General features: G+C 37.1%; 1 protein-coding gene across 11 annotated transcripts in view; it reads right to left on the bottom strand.

Annotated features, from left to right (window-relative positions):
- Positions 1-20,342, bottom strand: part of SGMS1 (sphingomyelin synthase 1) — a 313,773-nt gene that overhangs the window by 61,495 nt on the left and 231,936 nt on the right. The window contains exon 1 of one of the 11 annotated variants that reach the window (XM_074382525.1): positions 16,480-20,333. The exons of the other annotated variants lie outside the window; for them this stretch is intronic. The gene's annotated coding sequence lies outside the window, so the exon portion shown is untranslated. Of the gene's footprint in view, positions 1-16,479; positions 20,334-20,342 lie in introns of those variants that run through there. 11 annotated transcript variants of the gene reach the window in all.

Consider the following 20,342-nt stretch of genomic DNA (forward strand, 5'->3'; position numbering starts at 1 on the left):
AAATGATCAGGGGACAAAATGATTTGCAGAGTGGGACACATCTCTCTTAAGACGGAATGGAAGAGAGAGGAGTCAGGTGGTATCAGATGGAGAAGGACTTGTCCTTGTAGCCTCAAAGCCTGGCTGAAGTTCCACACAGAAGTGAGAGATGGGAAGCAGTATTAGATGGCAAAAGGCAAACACTAGTTTGCCCAGATTAAATCATTTGATCACATTTGGAGGCATACAGACCTCAAAACAGCAAAGCACAGAAGATTATGTAAAGACTTAGGAAGATATGAAAATAAAAATAAACCTTTTTCTCCTAACTAGTTTTTGTCACATTTTTTAAGATATGGGATCTCACTATGATGTCCAGGCTAAACTCAAATTCCTGGGCTCAAGCAATCCTCCTGCCTCAGCCCCTGGAGTAGCTGGGACGAGAAGTGAGTACTCTGGCAGCCAGCTTTTGTTTTTACTTTTTTACTCTTAGAAGTTAAAGGTTTGGTCTCAGGCTTTTATTTCTCCCAATTTAAAGGTAGATTTGCTGGGGAAAACCCAAGAAAATGCAAAATAAATTTGTTTCTAAGAGGTGAAAGCACTTTCACATGCCAATTAACAATGTACCACAAGCCATGTCTTCTGAGGGATTATGTTTGCTATGGTGTGAGGAAAGAGGATATATACTATAATGTGCATAAGACTACAAACAGAAATACATGATTTTTGTTTTAAAAGTGAATTACCTGTGACCAGTCCTTAAAGATGTGCTTTACTCTTTCTGGTTTCTCCTTAACAGACATCTCCTTACAACTATAAACCAGAGAGTCCCTTAACCTCCAGGCTTAGTTAGATAGGGCAACTGATTCTCTGAAGAGATTCCCCCAGATTCTATCAATGGGCACTTTTTAAGATGGGCAGCTCTACAGAAACAGTTTCCATGAAAAAAGATTACTCATATCCAGAATGAGCACAACACTAGACTAGGAAAGGGAGCAAAGAATTATCAGTTAAAGAATTTCTTGCAATAGTCTCCCTGGAAATGTTCTGACACATTCTACCTGCTAACTGTCTTAGCCTGTTTTCTGTTGCTAGAACAGAATATCTGAGACTAGATAGTTAACAAAGAAAAGAAGTTTATTTTGGTTCATGGTTCTGGAGACTGGGAAGTCCAAGATCAAGCAGCTACATCTAGTAGGCTTCTGGTGAAGGCTCATGCTGCATCAAAACATGGAGGAAGGCATCTCAGGATGAGATGACTCATGAGAGTGAGCCAAACTGGCTTTTAAAACAGATCCACTTTCATGATAACTCACCAACTCCCATGATAGCCCATTCATCCATTAACCCATTAATCTATTAATTCATGAATGGGTTACACCATTCATAAAGGCAGAGTCCTCAAACCCAATCACTTCTTATAGGGCCCATCTCTTAAAACTGTTATATTGGGAATTATGTTTCATTATGAATTTTGGAGGGGAGAAACATTCAAACTATAGCACTGATGAAAGATGTTCTCATCATGTCTTCTAATCTTTAGATGTATGCCTTTTACTTCTCTTTTCTGGTACTCCATACTTCTCATCTAATGAGATTTTGGACTCTATGTTGAACTGCAATGGGTTGAGATTTGGGGACCTTAGAATGATATATTAGTTTCCTGTGTCTACTGTGACAAATAACTACAAACTGGGTGACTTTAAACAGAGATATATTGTCAGTCTGGAGGCCAGAAGTTTGAAATCAAAGTGTTGGCAGAGATACACTCCCTCTGGAGGCTCTGGAGAAGAATTTGTTCCTTGCTTCTCAATCATCTGGTGGCCACTGGCATTTCATAGCATTCTTTGACTTGTGGCCACATCACTCCTATCTCTGCCTTCACCTTCACATTGCCTTCTCTGCATATCAAATCTCCCTCTGCCCCTCTCTTGCAAGGATACCTATGATTGCACTTATGGCTTACCTGGATAATGCAGGATAAGCTCCTCTTCTCAAGAGCCTTAATCACATGTTTTGCTTGAAAATGTTTACTCTTAATAACCAAGATATCCAAATGCCAGCTCTTGAAATATTTTCAGTGATTTGCTTCTACCTTGGATTTTCTAGGGACCATAATTGAAGAGCAGTGTATCTTCTTATAAAACCTTAGATCTGTATTTATACAGTTCATTTGCAGCTTTTACACTAGCCTCTTTCCTGGAAAAGTCTTTCACACTTGATTAACAAAGCCATCTCCTTCTTTTTACTGATTCATCTTCACATTCCTTCTTTACGGCAGAACAACCCAAACAAAACAACTCTATTTAAACTAAGGGCATACCAGAGAGAGATGGGAAGAGAGAAAGAAACAGACTATAATTCACTCATGTTTTACTTAAGTTTTAGGACCTATGGCTAAGAATTTTAACTTTGGTTGCATTCTATAAAGCATCCAACCTGAAAAATGTAGATTCTTCAGCAAAAACATGCAGATCATAAACAGAGTCTGAGACAAGTGAGTTCTGAAGTCTGTCCTTGGAAAAGTTTCTTCATTCACAGAAAACCACAGCAGCAAAACTTAAAATGTTTTCAGAACCACTCAAAGGCATTATTCATACACTAATTTGTAACTTTTATTGAAGTATTCCATAGCCGCATATATATAGTCAGATATAAAACCTTCAGTGGATTAGTAGAGCACTGAGCACAGAATAGGCTCTGAAAAAATTTTACTGAATGAATCAATAAGTGGATTTTTAAGTGGGATTACTCTCTTAAAGTACTCTAGCTAGTATGAGTACTTTCTCTTAACTTATATCTTAATTCCTACCTGATGGTTACTATCCATTTTTAAGGAATATCAAAACAGTGTCAACAAGAATGACAGATCAATGCCCTGAGCTTGGAGTTACTACATCATTCCCAAATGAGTAGGGAGGTTTTTTTCTTTCTAAAACCCATATTATATTGAATATCTGCTATTAAAGCACAATGTATTCCTGACAGTGTAGGGAAAAAAGGAGCACATGATAAGGCAGAATATATGGAAGAAAATATGCCAAAAGTGTGAATGAGTAGACAAGTACAAATAATATATGCTCATATTAAATAAGAGCAAAAATTAGTTAAGACTTTCATAACCTTTATGACAGTCATAAGGTAATGTGACATTATTTACCAAAATGTATAATATACTTTAAGTCTCATAAATTCCATCTCTTTCTTACAGAAATATTAAAAATGAGTCAAGATGTGTATTCAAAAATGCAGCCCTATTAATGTAACACAATTTCCAAAAGCACCTAAATATCCTTCACTGTGGTTTGGATAAATAAATCTGATGCCTCCTCACAACAGAATACCATGTGGTCATTTCAAAGAATGTGGTATATCTGTACATACTAACATATCTGTGATGTAGAAATACATATTATTTTCATTGAAAAATGTATTTATCATTCACATATATCTGGGCATATACATTTTAATATATGTTTACATGTATGTATAAAACATCTGGAAACATATACATACAGAGACTACAGGGGAATAGGGACAGAGAATTGGAGAGGGTAAGGGAATTTCATTTGTTTATACATGATTTATATATAATAATTACATATCATTCTATGCTTTCAAAAAACTAAAGATTGGACAGAAAAAAAGAAATGTTTCCTAAGAATTCTCAAGTCCAGAACTTACAAGTATTTTAAAATATACGCAGCAATTGCTGACACAGGAGCCAAGTCCGGGTAGTCATGGAATTCACCTTCTCTTGCAGTCATATTTTCTAGAGATTTCTACTCCCCTCCCTCTTCAGGAACCCATGTTGCTTGGGACCTGTCCCAAACTCCCTGGCAATGGCAGTTCTGGCAAGAGCAACAGGAAAGAAAAACAGAAGAGAACTGAGCTCTTTCGCCCATCTAAAGGCCTGACGGTTGAGTAAGTGACAAAATTTCCAGCAGACTGAGCATTATTCAGAAATATGCACCCAATCAAGACCTATCTTGGTCACCAAAATAAAACTTCCTTTTCCATCCAAGATATGAATAATGAAAAAAAGACAGGCTAAAATACAGACTTTTAAAAATCCTCCATTGGCCAGGTGCAGTGAGTGGCTCATGCCTGTAATCTTAGCACTTTGGGAGACCAAGGCGAGCAGATCACCTGAGGTCACAGATCAGCCTGGCCAACATAGTGAAACCCCATCTCTACTAAAAATACAAAATTAGTCGAGCATGATGGTGCATGCCTGTAGTCCCAACTACTTAGGAGGCTGAGGCAGGAGAATCGCTTGAGCCCCGGAGGTAGAGGTTGCAGTGAACCAATAGCATGACAGCACTCTAGCCTGGGCAACAGAATGAGACTCTGTCTCAAAAAAAAAAAATAATAAAATCCTATCTCCTTTCTAATGTTGCAAGCTGTAAAAATAACACCAGCAGACAAGTACAATCATAGGGATGGGGCTACCCCGGGTCTGGAGTATCTTCCTAGAAGTCTAGACAAGAAAGAGACATGGGCTTTCTTAGTATCTCCAGGGCCTTTCCTCCTCAGCCCATTAGCAGGATCAGTACAGAAATGTCCATCCCACTATTTACCTGGCTTCATCCTACTGCCAAGGAAATGCCAAAGCTATGGAATGAGGTGTGGGCTACTGAAAGACCATTCTGTACCTGTTCCCCAAATATTACTTGTACACCAATTCGCCACCTCTTCATACCAGTTGTATTTTATTTACTTAATACTGTTCTTTAAATTGGCTCACACTCTCCTTTTTTAAACTAAGTCTTGTTCTAAGCAAGAATGTCTATGAAAACAAGTATTTGAAGGCATTTTTCCTTCTGAGACAGAATCTTACTCTGTTGACCAGGCTGAGGTACAGTGGTGCAATCACAGCTCACTGAAGCAATGACCTCTCAGGGCCCAAATGATCCTCCCATCTCAGCCTCCTGAGTAACTGGGACCACAAGCATGTGCCACCAAACCTGGCTTTTTTTTTCCTTTTTCCTAGAGATGGGATCTCACTATGTTACTTAGGCTACTCTTTAACTCCTGCACTCACTCAAGTGATCCTCCTGCCTCAGTCTCCCAAATTGCTTGGATTATAAGTGTAAGCCACTATACCTAGCCTTGATGACTATTAAAAAAAAAAAACACTAATGAACATTAAAACAAATATATAATTGAGAATTTTAAAAGTATTTGTCTCAGTCTCATGGTATATGAAAAAGTGACTGTGAACAGTGTTCTGAAAAACAAAATAACCTAACATTCTGGAAATATGTTCTGAGGTGCAAACAAAAGCACTGGAAATAAACTCTGGGAGCGCTACCTACACAAAAGCATGGTTCTGACGCCCATGACTACATCATCTTTTGTCTATAGATAAAAAAGCAGTCGGAGTAAATAAATGCAGAGAGATAATGAGAACAAAATCCTCTTGTGACTTTTCTCTATCACTATTATTCAGTTTTCTTTAGATCAAATTGCTTTTGGCATTAGGGATGTCTTTTTGTTCTGACTCCAAGTATTTAAAAGACGACTTCAGTTTGAGATGATGAAAAGTTCTACAGATGGATATCGATGATGACACTACAACCACATGAAAAATAATTAAAACGATAAGTTTTTGTGTGTTTTTCCAGAATTAAAAAATTAATAATAGAAGCCAACTATACTCAGCAAATGAGCTAAGGAGAATCAAGAGAAGTTGCCCACAGTGGGCTTGTGCAGCTTCAAGGGTGGCCTGGCACAGCCTATGTAAGCAGGTCAGCCTTTATCACTTGACCTTTTCTATCTGTTACTGTTCAGGGGGTTTAACTGTGGTGTGGAAGGAAAAATAGGGCGGTTCAAAAAAGAATGAAATCATAACCAATTGGCTGGCTAATGTCCGTATTTTTTTTGTTGCAAAGTTTGAAAAAGGAGAAAGTAGCATTCTGGGTCTCTTTCTAGCTGTGAAAGGCAGAATGAAAGGTGGGCTGTCTTTTTCTTTCTTTTGAATACATTTTTCTGAGACTACTGAGGTTGAAACTATTAGATAAAACTAGATGGTTAGATTATATCTGGATACACACATATATCTCTTTTATATTAGGTAATTTTTACATGGTAAAATTTTTACATGGTAGTAACCTGAGGAATTAAGAATTGGTACCATATTTAATTGACAGCTGACCTGTGAGTTTCAGCTGGTATCAGCCAATCTGAGGGGAAAAAAAGAATCCACATATACAATAGGAAATTAAACAAATCAGTGTCCTTAGAAGCAATTCCACACAATTGTTAAGTATCTTCTTGGAAAATGTTCAGGGATACAGAAAAATGCATGTGATATTCTTTATCACTAATTTTAAACAAGCTTATGTTCAGTAAATATATGCCATAACCATAATTTTGTGATATCTATACCATAGATATATATGCATAGAAAATAAGAATTTAGGTCTATATACAAAACTGATACAAATTATCTCTGGTGACTTAACAATTCTGCATACCTTCTCATAGCTAAAGATTTCTTACAATGAACAACTACTGTTTTTATAATCAATAAAAAGTTGCAAAGCAGAGGCACTTCCAGAAAACACACACACAGACACAGAAACACACACACACACACACACACACACACACCACACACTCTCCATTTCCCCACTCCAGTCTGACCAGAAAAACCACACACACAAACAGTCATCCACTATTAAAAACAGCAACTGAGAGGAGGGACCCAGCAAGCTGACAGACTAAATTTAGCAGACAGATCTAAGTTACAGTTCCTTTCAAAAACAGTCCCTGAAATAGTCCTGGTCTTACGAAACTAAACTTCATAGGACTGTCACTCTGGGCTTCATTAATGAGCTTCTAGTTTTATCAAATGGACACAGGAATGAGATATTATTAAAAATAGCACCACACTAGGCTAGCTGATGCAATGTCTTGGCAAACAGCAACTTGTTTTCTGCATTTTCATGAAATGCCTCACACATGTAAATCAAAACAACAAAGGTCAAAGTTCTTAAAGTCTTTAGAAGGAGGTTATTAACTTCAGGAGTCATAAACTCCACAATAGATTCTTAATAAGAAGAAAAAAGTTTTTTTAAAGGAAGAAACATACATTGAAGTATTTTAATTGAAAGGACTTTATAAGATTATCAAATTCTCTGGGCAAAAATTTTGGGTTAGTGTATGTATCTGTGTTACAGATGAGAACATGGAGGCTCAGAAAGTAAGTGATTTTAAATTAGATCTTTGTACTACATTTCTAATCATATCACATAGATGAATTATGCGGAAAGTATCATTAAACTGTTTACCACTTAATGATAATTTAATGACTTATCATTAAATTGATGAATAGAGCCAAAAGATCAATTTCTCCTTTTCAAGTTTAAAAAGATTTCTATTGTAATTATATTGTATCAGTATTTAAAAATATTACAGGATTTTCTTTTAAACTTGTGTTATTCTTTTTTGGCTTAAAGTCTCAAAATAATTCATATATCTTTTCAAAATATCAATCTTTTAATAAAATAAAACAAAAAGATGGTTTTCTTCTTTCATCTTTTGAATTAAACAGTATAAGCATCACTTGTGTAATTGTGCCAATCGTATTCAAACAGGAAAGTTTGGGGAAACTGGGCAGAAGAAAAAGAGATAAACATTACCTTTATGATCTGGAGATCCAGCATGTAGAAATCATTTTTTAAATTACAACATTTAATAATAACTAGTTTCATTTTCCTTGATTAAATTTGTGTGCTTTCTCATGCATTGTTTTAAATTATCTTAATTCTCTACAAATAGTGCTCTATTTATATACACACATATATAATCAATATATCCTATATTATTAATAAAATATATGCATTGCTTTTTTTCAATAGGCATAAAGATGCAACTTTTTCAGTATAAAATAAAGACTATGTAATAGAAATGGGCTTTGGCTCAGAAGGGCTACATTTAATAATATTTAACATGAGGTAGCTATAAAGCATAGCAGTTAATGTGGTGCTACAGATTGAATATAGACCTTTTGGGGGTGAAGAGCCATCATGAATGGGATCAGTGCCCTCATAAATGAGACCCTAGAGTGCTTCCTTGCCCCTTCTGCCACATGAGAGTACAAGTGAGAAGACAGCTGTCCAGGAAGAAGAAAAAAATCAGCTAGCATCTTGATCTTGGACTTCCTAGCCTCCAGAACTCTGAGAAATAAATTTTAATTAATTGTTTATATGCCACCCAGGCTACGGAGTTTTGTCATAGAAGACTGAATGAACTACGACACATGGGCTTTGGAATTTCCAAAACTATTAAGATTTTTAATTCCTTCACTCACTAATGATTACCATTTGTATGATCTTGAGTAACTTATCTAACATTTGAGACTTTTGTTTCCTCATCCTAAAATGAAAATAAATAATATCAACCTCAGAGAGATTTTCTAAACTTTTTTTTAGCTTGCTTTCTTTCCCTCTCTCCGTTCCTCCCTCCTCACTTTCTTCCTTCCTTCGTTCCTTCCTTCCTTCCTTTTCTCTTTCTCTCTCTCTTCTTCTTTCCTTCTTTCTCTTTCCTGTCTTCTTCCCTCCTTCCCCTCTTTCTCTCTCTCTCTCTCCTTTCTTTTCTCTATCAACAGTGTCTCACTCTGTCACCCAGGCTGGAATGCAGTAGTGCAATCACAGCTCACCAGTCTCCCACCTAAGCCTCTGAAGTGTCTGGGACTACAGTTTCGTGCCACCATGCCAGGCTATTTTTTTTTTTTTTTTTTTTTTTTTTTAGAGAAGAGTTCTCACTATGTTGCCCAGGCTAGTCTCGAACTTCCAGTTTCAAGTAATCCTCTTGCCTCAGCCTCCCAAAGTGCTGTTATTACTAGTGTGAGCCACCATGCCCAGCCTTCTTTCTATTTTGAAATAATTTTAGGTTTAAAGAGAAGCTCCAATAATACAATAAACTGAGGCATACCCTTCACCCAGACTCCTTTATATTATCTCCTTAGATGAGGATAGTAAAATCACCAAAACAAAGGAAGTAACATGGTTAGAATTCTGTAAAATAAATGACATATCTTCTTTTAATTTTACAAATTTCCCCTCTAAGATCCTTTTCTCTGTTCCCACAGTTATTTAGTTTTGTGTCCCCTTAGTCTTTGCTAATATGAGGCACTTCCTCAATCTTTTTTCACCTTTCATGACCTTGACAGTTGAAGAGTGCTTTTTACAAAAATATCTCCAGTTTGGGTTTCTCTGATGTTTTCTCTTGATTAAATTGAGTTTATGCATTTTTGGCAAGAATGACCCAGAAGTGATACTGTATCCCATTCTGATCATATCAAAGAGTACATGCTGTCCATCCATGACATTACTGGTAACACTAACTTTGATCCCTTGTTTAAGTTGGTGACCTCAGAGAGTTGTTTTCGTAAGCATGGTTCTAGAATACAGTAGGTCTTCAATAAATGGCAGTTATTATTATGGTAAAGTTCAGACTAAGAACAAGTTTTGAATCAGGTAGACTTGGTTTCCAGTTCTCACTCTGCCAGTTCCTGCCATGTGATCAAAGGCAAGTTTTTTTTAACTTCCCTAGTCCTCTTTCCTTCAGCATACCATAAAAACAAAGCCATCTGAAAAGTTATGAAGTTTTAATCAAGTTATTATAAATATTAAATGAAATAATATATGTAAAAGTACTCAGTGCCTACGTTTTATAAGTGTTCCATGAAATCAATCACTGTTCTTTTAAGCAAGTTGTTATGTTTCTGCGAAATAATCACTGTGAAATAAGATAAAGGAACCTGAGATCTAGTAAGAAAGGTGATTTGGGGGCATGCTGGGAATAGAAAAGAAGATGTCAGATGAGCAGGGAAGGCATGGCAGAGCCTCGGTTGTATGATGGCCAACAGCACATCTCTCTTATTTCATTTTATCATTCCCTTGGATAAACAGGTTTTGCAATTAGAGCTTGAGAACACAAAAGGCATTCATGCTTGATTTCCAGCACATTAACCAGATGATGCAAGAGCCGAACCCCTGCTATACGCTGTGAAGGGCTCTGTCTCACTTGTTCTCTCCTGTAAAACCACTATCCTCTGCTTGCTGGACCCTCTGGCAGGGATTTTTAGGCTATGACATAGGACGTCAAAAATTTTTATTCTGCATCTGTCTTTGCCATTATAATTGAGTTTAGATTATCAGATGGCAATTCTGGGATATCTAACACATGGTAGTTACAATATGTTATGAAATAATCCCACCTTTTAAAATAGAAATCTAACACTGAAGAAACTAGAAAATAAATGTGAAACTAGCCCTAGAGGGGTCTTGAGAGGCAGGTCAAATTGTAAACACTTCTCCATCAGTCTGCATGAAGAATTATACAACTAATTATTGCATCATAGCCTTTCTAGATTTAACCTCAACTTTGGAAACACATGCCACTATTTATAAACATAAGAGTATAGTAACATTTACTGCACTGCAGGAAGGAATGTATTACTTCATATAGCTTAGAGAGTAATTTACAAAAGCATTACAGCATCTTTGTGGATTGAAGTAATTAGAAAATCAGTATGTGATACCATAGCCTTTTCTACAGGATACCATCATTACTAGCTAAGCTCTTCAGCAAGCACACCTTAAAGACTAGAAAGTTAAACAGCTTCGTATGTTCTCTCAGTGCCAAAGTGGGAACCTGTATGCTGCTAAAATAAAACGCATGTGGAATTCTCTGAAGAAACCAATGTAACAAATGGAGCTGGATGCTCCGGCTCCCAGGCTGGAAAGAGGACCACAGGCTCCGGTGACTTCTAAGTTACTATGAAGATTACTGAATTTTCAGAGGCCTAAACTGCCTAGCAGGTTAAGCAGAGAACTGAACAGGGGCCAAGAGTCCCAAGTTCTCTTTTCAGCACATCCCGCCCACCTGTGAGATGGCGGGGAGGAACCACCAATTCCCCACTGTCCTGCTCTGCCTATCAAGGAGGGTGATAATAGCTAACACAAACTGAAAACCTACTATGACCTCAGCTTTTTAAAAGTATAAGCTCACTAAATTCAAAGCAATTCTGTAAAAAGGGATAAGAATACCTGTTGACAGGTGAGGAACCCAGGTACTCAGGGTTCCTGGCACCCAAGATCAAGTACCCTACACAGGGTCACATGCTGAATGGAGGAGTCCCAACAATAGGCTCCAAAGCCTGTGCGTTCCCCCACTGAGTGGTGCACCTCCAACTGGGTATACCATCACTCCCTTCAAATCTTGAGAGGATGCTAATAGAAGATTTTGAAAAGTGTTTTCAGTTCCTTAAAATGAGGTGCCAAACCTGGGGACAAATGCTGCCTAAAGGGGTAAATCCATGTAGTTTCACTTTCCTTAACCATTAAGGCAAAGTTATGAAAGCATTCCTTGGGGTTCGTTCAGAGCCTTCCCCTGCTTCCTATCCCGGGTCAAAAAGCCCTCCACAAACACACACACTCACTTCCCCCAAGACCTCCACCATGGATTTCTAGAAGAATCAAAGATCTGATTTACATGTGTTTGTGTGGATTTATTTACCTTATACTATCTCTTTCTTTGAAAAGGACTTTCCCCCATTATCAAAAAGGCAATATTCTCCCTATAAAAAAGAGTCAAGCAATATAGAAACATATAAAGTTAAATACATAGACAGACAGATAAACAGACACTGCAAGGCAAGCATACTCCATCTGATCTTTCAGAGATAACTAGTGCTAACAGGTATATATCCTTCAGGACAAATCTATTGTCAAATGAAAAAAGCAAGGCAGCAGATTCATATGTATTGTATATGTTTAAAAAAAATCCTTAGCCAAATTAAATTTAACAGAGTAATTGAGCAAAGAACAATTCATGAAGCAAGCAGCCTCCCAAGCCATAGTAGGCTCAGAGAGACTCTAGCACAGCCACAAGGTGGAAGAAGATTTATAGAAGAAAAAAGGAAAGCAAAGTACAGAAAATGGAAGTGAGGCACAGAAATAGCTGGAGTAGTTACGGCTTGGTGTTTGCCTTATTTGAACATGACTTGAACAGTTGGCCCCCTTTGATTGGTCAAAAACTGGTGACTGGCATAAGAGTGGGTTACAGTCTGTTTACACCTTCATTTAGGTATAGTTTTTTATAAACAGAGAAACCTTTACATTGAACTTAAAACATATAGAGAGGCAGCTTTAGACTAAACTTGATTTAACATATGCTACTATTTGTGTAAGACAGGGAGGGAAGGCGATATATACATATTTGCTAATACAAACATACAATATCACTTGAAGGCTTTGAAAGCAACATCCACTACCTCCAGGAAGTAGACCTGGGTGCCAGGGGAGGGAGATACACTTGATACTGTATAAGTTTTCATACCATTTGAATTTTGAACCATGTGAATTTATTATACATTCAAAATATTAACAATTTAAGTTAAATATTTAAACAAGGAAAATGTACTTGTTAAAAGCCCAAAAGAGGCTGGGTATAGCGGCTCATGTCTGTAATCCCAGTACTTTGGGAAGCTGAAGCGGGAAGATCACTTGAGGCCAAAGGTTCAAGACCAGCCCGGTAAATATTGCGAAACTCTGTCTCTACTAAAGTGCCTGTAATCCCAGGTACTCGGGAGGTGGAGACTGCAACGAGCCAAGTTTGTGCCATTGCACTGCAGCCTGGGTGACAGAGCGAGCCTGTCTCAAAAAGAAAAAAAAAACAAAAACAGAAGTCCAAAAGAGTGACTAACATATAATGGACACTTGATACATAATGTAGATGGAAAAAAATGGGCCTATATATTTTAACATAATTGGAATTACACTACTTAGATGGCATATGGTGTTTTAAATAAACTACTATATAAAACAAAACACTTGATTACTAAGATAAAAAGGCATCCATGATTAGTTCTTAGGAATGATATAAACTAAAAGCGAAAGATTTTAGATGTCATCTAGCAACTGGCAAACAAGTCTAAAGCACTGATGTACAACATGAGGACTACAGGTAATAAAATCATACTCTATATGGGATTCATAATAAATGAGTAAATTTTTAGCTTCTTTTGTCACAAAAACAAAAATTGGGTAACATATGAGATGATGGATGTATTTGTCTCACTATAGTAACTGTTTTACTATCTCTATGTATCCTATAACATCATGTCATATACCTTAAATATATACAAGAAAATTTACTTTTTTAAAAAATCAACTGTCATTCTGAATACTTTCTCCCAAGAATACTATTAGTAGAGGTCAAATACAGCCACCTGAATGTCTAGGTGCATCATCCCAAGGGGTTCTAATAAAAGGCACAATATTTTATGTTTATGGTTTACCTTAAAACTACATGTAAATTTTGTGCTTTGTTCTAATATAGTCATGGCTATACCAATATATAAACCAACTTTTGCCTAAATCTTTAAAAAATATGTGCTGTATTAAGCATGTTATCTCATACCTCTTGGCTTACCACCTTGTATCTGGAGGAAATTCAAGCTCCTGATGTGAAAGTCACAGATTCTAGTTAAATCCTCAAACTATACACAAACTGGGAACATCAAAGCAAAGTGCTTTACTTGAGGTCACAAAGCATACATTGGCAAGGCTGAAATCAGCCCATGAGAGCAACTTCCCAACGAAAGCAAAAATATTCCATTTTGCTATTTTCTCCCCTTCCTGACCATCCCCACGTGCACACAGCCACTAAAATAAAGGCCTCTGATGTCTCATCAGGCTCTAGAAGCCCAGGCCCATTTATGGAAAGGCTCTTTGGTAGCCCCCTGACCATAACTAGCTAATTCAGCCTAGCTATGCCCACAAAACATAAAATCTTCAACGAGCCCCAAATCTCATTAGACTTTCTATGAAGCTTTGTTTTTACCAAAAAAAAAAAGACAAAAAACAAAAAGCAAACAAACAAAAAAAACACACCTTTCCTAAGCACATTAGGAATCATTTTGACTGTATTATTTACAAATTAATGTACTAATTGCAGATCTGTATTTTATTTGTTAAAATCAGAACTTTGGTTTCACAACATTTGTATAACCAACGATTTTGACTACTTTATGTGTTTGAAAATAGCACTGCCTATTGTGGAAAATGTTTGGTAATACCCATTCCTACTGATTTTAGATGGTTTTCCTTTACTTTTTCCAAAGCAACTTCATATTTGAAATTATATTAACCTATTTTATATAATTATTTATTGAATAATAAATGATGGTTAAAGTATATGCGTTGAAATTATATTCAATTCTTAAACTATTTAGTACTATAAATACATGTAATGTCACTAAATCAAATGCATAAATCACGTTTTATGAAATACATCTGCAGCAGGCAAGAACTTTGAGCAGGAAATCAATTTTAGCTGATGTTTCTCTTTGGGAGAAATGAAGTACACAAATGTTTAGATTGCTGCTATAATAATTTATTTTCTTGTATGCTTTACTGAATAAACCATAAACCTTGAAGCATCATTCTATACCCTAGAGGAATTTAAGTCAATAGAATGTTCGTATCAGCCAGATGTGGTAGCACACACCTGGAGTCTGTAGTCCTAGCTCTGTGGAAGGCTGGGACAGGAAGATGGCTTGAACCTAGGAGTTGGAGGCTGCAGTGAGCTGTGATCATGCCACTGCACTCCAGCCTGGGTAACAGAAAAAGACCCTGTCTCTTAAAAAACAACTTTTTTAATATTTAAATTTTAGAATGTTCATGTCAGATACTTTAAACATCTTTTTTGGAATCACTCCCGTTGAAAGAAATTGGGCAATTAAGTGCTCAAATCAAAATTTCTATGAGGATAGAGAAATCTGAGAACAATTTCTTTACTACATCAAATGTCTCGAGTCTCCAGGAAAAATTCCAGACACTTTAGACTCAAATAAATTCCACTCTGTCACAAAAGTCACCAGCATACCCAAATAAAAATCCCTGGCAATGGTCACAGCCTCGGTCTCGGGAAGCAGTGGAGAGGTAGAAACCAAACTTATGGGGGAGAGATGGTAATATCAGGAATCAAACAGCTCCAAGAGGGGCTATGCATGCTGCTCTGGTCTTGTCCTGGAATAGGATGCCAAGAAGCATGTGGTTCGCCTGAGCATCTCCAAGACCTGGTTAAAGGTATTGAGAATTTTCCAAACATAAGACAAAACTTTGAAGAAACAAGTATAAAGAACGAGGTACATTTCAATTTCAAAACCATTCCAAAGCAATTTAAAACACATTTAAAAGACAAAGAACTTCTAGTCTAGGAGACCACAGAGCTAAACTCAAGTCATTAACTAATCCTCTCTTATCTTCCACTTTTCCCTAACTTAACTGGGAGGAATTTAATACTTTTCCCTACTCGCAATGCTGTTGTGGGACTTTAACATAACTTACATGAAAACCTTTAAAAACTTAATCTTTTTCAAAAGAAGACACACATGCAGCCAATAAGCATATGCAAAAATGCTCATCATCACTAATCATTAGAGAAATACAAATCAAAGCTACAATGATACCATCTCATACTAGTCAGAATGCCTGTTATTAAAAAGTCAAAAGTAACAGATGCTGACAAGGTTGTGGAGAAAAGAGAACACTTATATACTGCTGGTGGGAATGTAAATTAGGCCAGCTATTGTGGAAAGCAGTTTGGTGATTTCTCAAAGAACTTAGAATTACCATTAGATTCAATAATCCCATTATTTGGTATATACCCCCCAAAATATAAATCGTTCTACCATAAAGACACACATGCACGTGTAGTTCATTGCAGCACTATTCAAAGCACAATGGCAAAGATGTGAAATCAATCTAAATGCCCATCAATGATAGACTGGATAAGGAAAATGTGGTATATATATATGCCATGGAACATTATGCAACCATTAAAAAAAAAAAAAAAAAAGAATGAGATCATGTCCTTTGCAGCAACATGGATGCAGCTAGAGGCCATTAGCCTAAGTGATGTAATACAGGAGCAGAAAACCAAATACTGCATGCTCTCATTTGTAAGTGGAATCTAAACACTGAGTATACATGGACAGAAAGAAGGGAACAACAGACACCAGGGCCTACTTGAGAGTGGAAGATGGGAGGAAGGTGAGGCTTGAAAAACTGCCTATCAAATACTATACTTATTATCTGGTTGACGAAATGGTCTGTAGGCCAAATCTCCATTACGTGCAATTTACCTATATAACAAACCTGCACATCTACTCCTGAACCTAAAATAAAAGTTTAAAAAAACTGAAACCTTGCACAAATAAATTATTACTGTACTCAAAAGATGACAAGCTTATAAATGATTAAGTGGTAATATTAACACTTTTCTGTTTAGGTAATTAGAAAAACAAAATAGAATCCAGCCATATCCATTTAGAGAGTCTTAATCAAAGCCATGGTTTCTTCATGAGTTTAATAAATAATAAGCATCATCATGACTCAGATTTGAGTCAATTTCTTCTAAACATCTCATCCAAGAGCACAGTCTTTCACTTAACTGTACGAGGTAGGAAGGTAGCAGTCATACCTCTGGGTTCTACTGGTGACTGGGTTCTATTGAGCCGTGAACTGCATACCAGCAGAGCTATCTTCCTCAGGATCCATGAAGACCAGCGCAAGAAGCGCCATGCAAAGCACACCACTACCAGAAAGTTTACCTTTAACATCACCAGGGCACAGTCCAAGTGTTATTTCAGAAACAAGAGAAAGAAAAGTCAACAGACAAAAGGTAAATAATTGAAAAATGAACATGAGAACTAAGTAAGGGAGTGAAATGGTATGAAGTCTGGGACTTGTCTTAAAGCACTGCCTGAGATTTGTCTTAAAATACTGCCCCTATTTCCCCAGAACTGAGTAGGGGAAAGGGAGAGAGAGAACAAGAATCCAGAAAGTTGACTGTTAATGCTGGGTGGCAGGGATATGGAGTTCATTCTACTATTCACTCTACATTCTATGTTTTTTTAAACTGCCATAATAAATTGTCTTTAAGCTGACATTTAATCTGGTATGAACTCAATTTGGTTAAAAAATAATACAAACATAAAGCACACAGAATTTTTTTTTTAAATGAACCAAAAAATTTATGTTGGGTTGTGGGACAAAATCAAAGAGTAAGTAAACTGACTTCACACAACTGCTGAGCAGAGGAGCCACTATTCACAGCAAGCAGCTCTTCCCACCATGTCTCACCAACATTTACTGGGGGCACCAACTTTTTAATAACCTACCCATGCATACAGCATTCCTTGAGCAAAACAGAACCTAATCCTGAAAGGGCACCCAAATATCACCCAGTTAACACTCTCTGTGGGAGGGCTTTTATCCACTAGCTCTTTCCTCAAAGAAAGAAAGAAAAATACGTCCAATTTCTCAGACTAAAGAAACTGGGTCAATAGGAGGAAGGAAAAGAAAGGCAAAAAGACCCCATTTTGACATACAAGAATAACTTATATTAGACTGATGATAAAAACCAAAGAAGCCCAAATCACGGCCTGTTACTTAATAGTACGCTTTACTCTGTATCTTCTCACCTCTCCTTATTTCCTTACTAGTTCCAGAGGCATGCAAGATAGGAAGGAAACACATAAGGAACTCCACGATGGCAGATAAGGAGGCGTGCCAGGCAATCAATGACACACTGCTCCCAGTAACTCCACTTCATAAAGGCACTGATCTGTCACCCACTGATCACCAGGGCTGATTACAGGTACTGATTGTGGACCATTTCTGAAACCTGTCCCACAAAAAGACAAAAGATTGTCTTGGCAAAATTTCTACATTATTAATAGTACGAACAACCAAAATTCAGGTGACAGCAGCTTTGGCTGAACAGGACAGCTTAAAAGATTTTGCAGATGAGCTGACAATGGTCCAAACCCCAACCAAGGGGATTCTTTGATCATACATGTCCTAGGGACACTGTGCTCAGTTTATCTTCCGAGGACAAGGTACTCATTACCCAAATGCTCAGACTCCTGACCTTTGCCACATGAGTCATATATCCTATCTCTATATAGATACCACAAAAGGAGTGAAAAAACTACGACATAAGCCAATTCCCTATGCTGAAGGGAGAAATTACTTATACCCCATTCTGACATCTTTCTGCTTTGAGTTTTAAGAGAAGTTTTCTTTTTTAAAAAACTAATCTGTTCCTATCTTACAGATAATGCAACTCTTGTGATGTTTCCTGTTTTCCTTTGGCCACCAGGAATCCCAGAGCCAAATGTTACAGGCCAAATCTAGCAACTGAATTGAACCTAAAGATTCAGTGCTGATACCTGAAGAGTTTCAGTATTTGTCTCATGTATCCTAAAATAAAGACTCCATCACAAGCCATGTGAATTCCTACTTCAGGAAAGATAAGAGTCAGAAGTGGTAATACAGGGAATGGCATAAATGATTTTCCTCTGACACTACTGATGCATTCTGAACCACATTTTATGACACCTGGCAAGGCAGAATTTGTCAAGCCTTGTTCAAGAGTCCCAGTTGGAGCACCCAGTTGGAAACTCCATTTGCCATTCAATTACCCATAACTCTCAATAGTGTTAGTTTTTTCAGTGTGTGGTTTTGAAATAGGTCTGCACAAATTCTGGTGCCAGGCACCAAGCAATGGAAATCAAAATAAATCTAAGGTTATATGAAATAAATATGTAATAGCAAAAACAAGTTTTTTTAATAACTGTGTTTGCCTTTTGTTTCAATTCATCTAACTTAATTTCATGGGCAGAAAAACAAATCAAGTTTGACATCGACTTTCAAGCTGTTAGACCCTAATACTCTAAGTCGTTTTTTTCCCAGCTTTTTGCTTTTCATTCAACACCAAATTGTTTAGCAACTAATAAATGGTCTGAATTCTTTCTGCCTACCTAAAAAGTAAAAATACAAAAGTTAATGACTATGATTGAGCTTTTTAAAGTAATGAACCAGATTAGCAAATCACTATATCATCATGAACTAATCATCATATACAGAATAACATCAGAATCTTCACATACTCCTTTTTGCTTTTACATAACAGGAAGAGCTTGGCAGAAGATCTCTGGCAACACTTGAGCAAGCTCACATCTTAAGAGCTTGTCCCTTTAACAAGAGTAACATCAAGTCCCTGGGGTGATAAATCCATTTCCCGCCTTCTCTGATCATACTGATTTGTGTGTGTGTGTGTGTGTGTGTGTGTGTGTGTGTGTGTATGCGTGTGTGATTAGATCCCTCCCCAAGGAAGAAAACATCTTCGTGGTCTGCTGTTTTGATTAGAATAGTAAATGTTTACAGTCCAAGTACAACTCATAGTAAAAATCAAATCACACAAGTTGTTGGGATTTTGTAACAAATAACCCCTTCAAGTCATTAAGGAGCAGTTGTAGCATCTGACTATAGTTAAACTTCTCTTGAACAATTCTACTTGATTCTCACACTGTATTAGTTACCCCTCATTCAGACATACTGATGCATGTGTGGATGATTAAGCAACTGCTCGTTGTCATTAGTATCAGCCAACCTAAGCTTGGCAGCTCTGCTCCCATTAGTCAATGTGCAATGCTTACCAAGGCCCATTGTATTTGTCTCCAAACCTGCTTGTTTCCATTATTACATAATTTAATTAAATATTGAGTAATCAATGAAACTGAAGTCTGGAAAGAAAGTGAACTGTTATTTCTACAAAACTAAATTGAATGCTTTAGAAAGACTTGATGAAAGTAAACAGCTTTACCAAAAGACTGCTGCAAAATTAAACGTGGCTGAGACAACTTTAATATTCTTAAGAGGAAAATGTGACTTAAAATGTGAAAAGATTCAGTATTGGGCTGCTTTGATGTTTTGATGCTCTGGCATCACTTTAAAAAAATAAAGACTGGACATCGAAGAAGCATTATGGCTTATGCAGGAAAGACAACAAATGGCACAAATCAAAGGACCCATATTCAAAAGAAAATTCCTTGCCACTACATAAAACATTGACAGATCCTAAACACTGCTATTTCTAAAGTTAATAAAATGTTTATGGTGACCATATATACTTCTGAAAAAATTATGTCCACCCTTAACTGATTCATCATTTAACTGTGGATCCCAATTCTACTGAAAGAGGAACTAAACCAAGCTCTGGACCTTCCTGGAGCACTTCCTTCCTTTCTGTGATGAAAAACTTTAACAAAAAGGGAAGGGGGAAAGTTAGCCTTTGGTGAAGTCTTGCCCTCCTTCTAGTGGCCATCTCCTCAGGAGTCTGTGCTTCCTTGAGCCCTCAGGGTGGGGCTCCCAGTCCCACCCCTGTAGAGGTCCAAGCTTAAATAGTACCTCTTCTCTCTTTCCTTCCCATGCATAGCCCCCATTATCTTAAGTCCAGATATTCTCAGCTAGGAGTTGAGCAAAGCAAGGCAAAAGTCA

Source organism: Saimiri boliviensis, chromosome 12 (assembly GCF_048565385.1).
Source record: "Saimiri boliviensis isolate mSaiBol1 chromosome 12, mSaiBol1.pri, whole genome shotgun sequence".
NCBI classification, from domain to species: Eukaryota; Metazoa; Chordata; class Mammalia; order Primates; family Cebidae; genus Saimiri; species Saimiri boliviensis.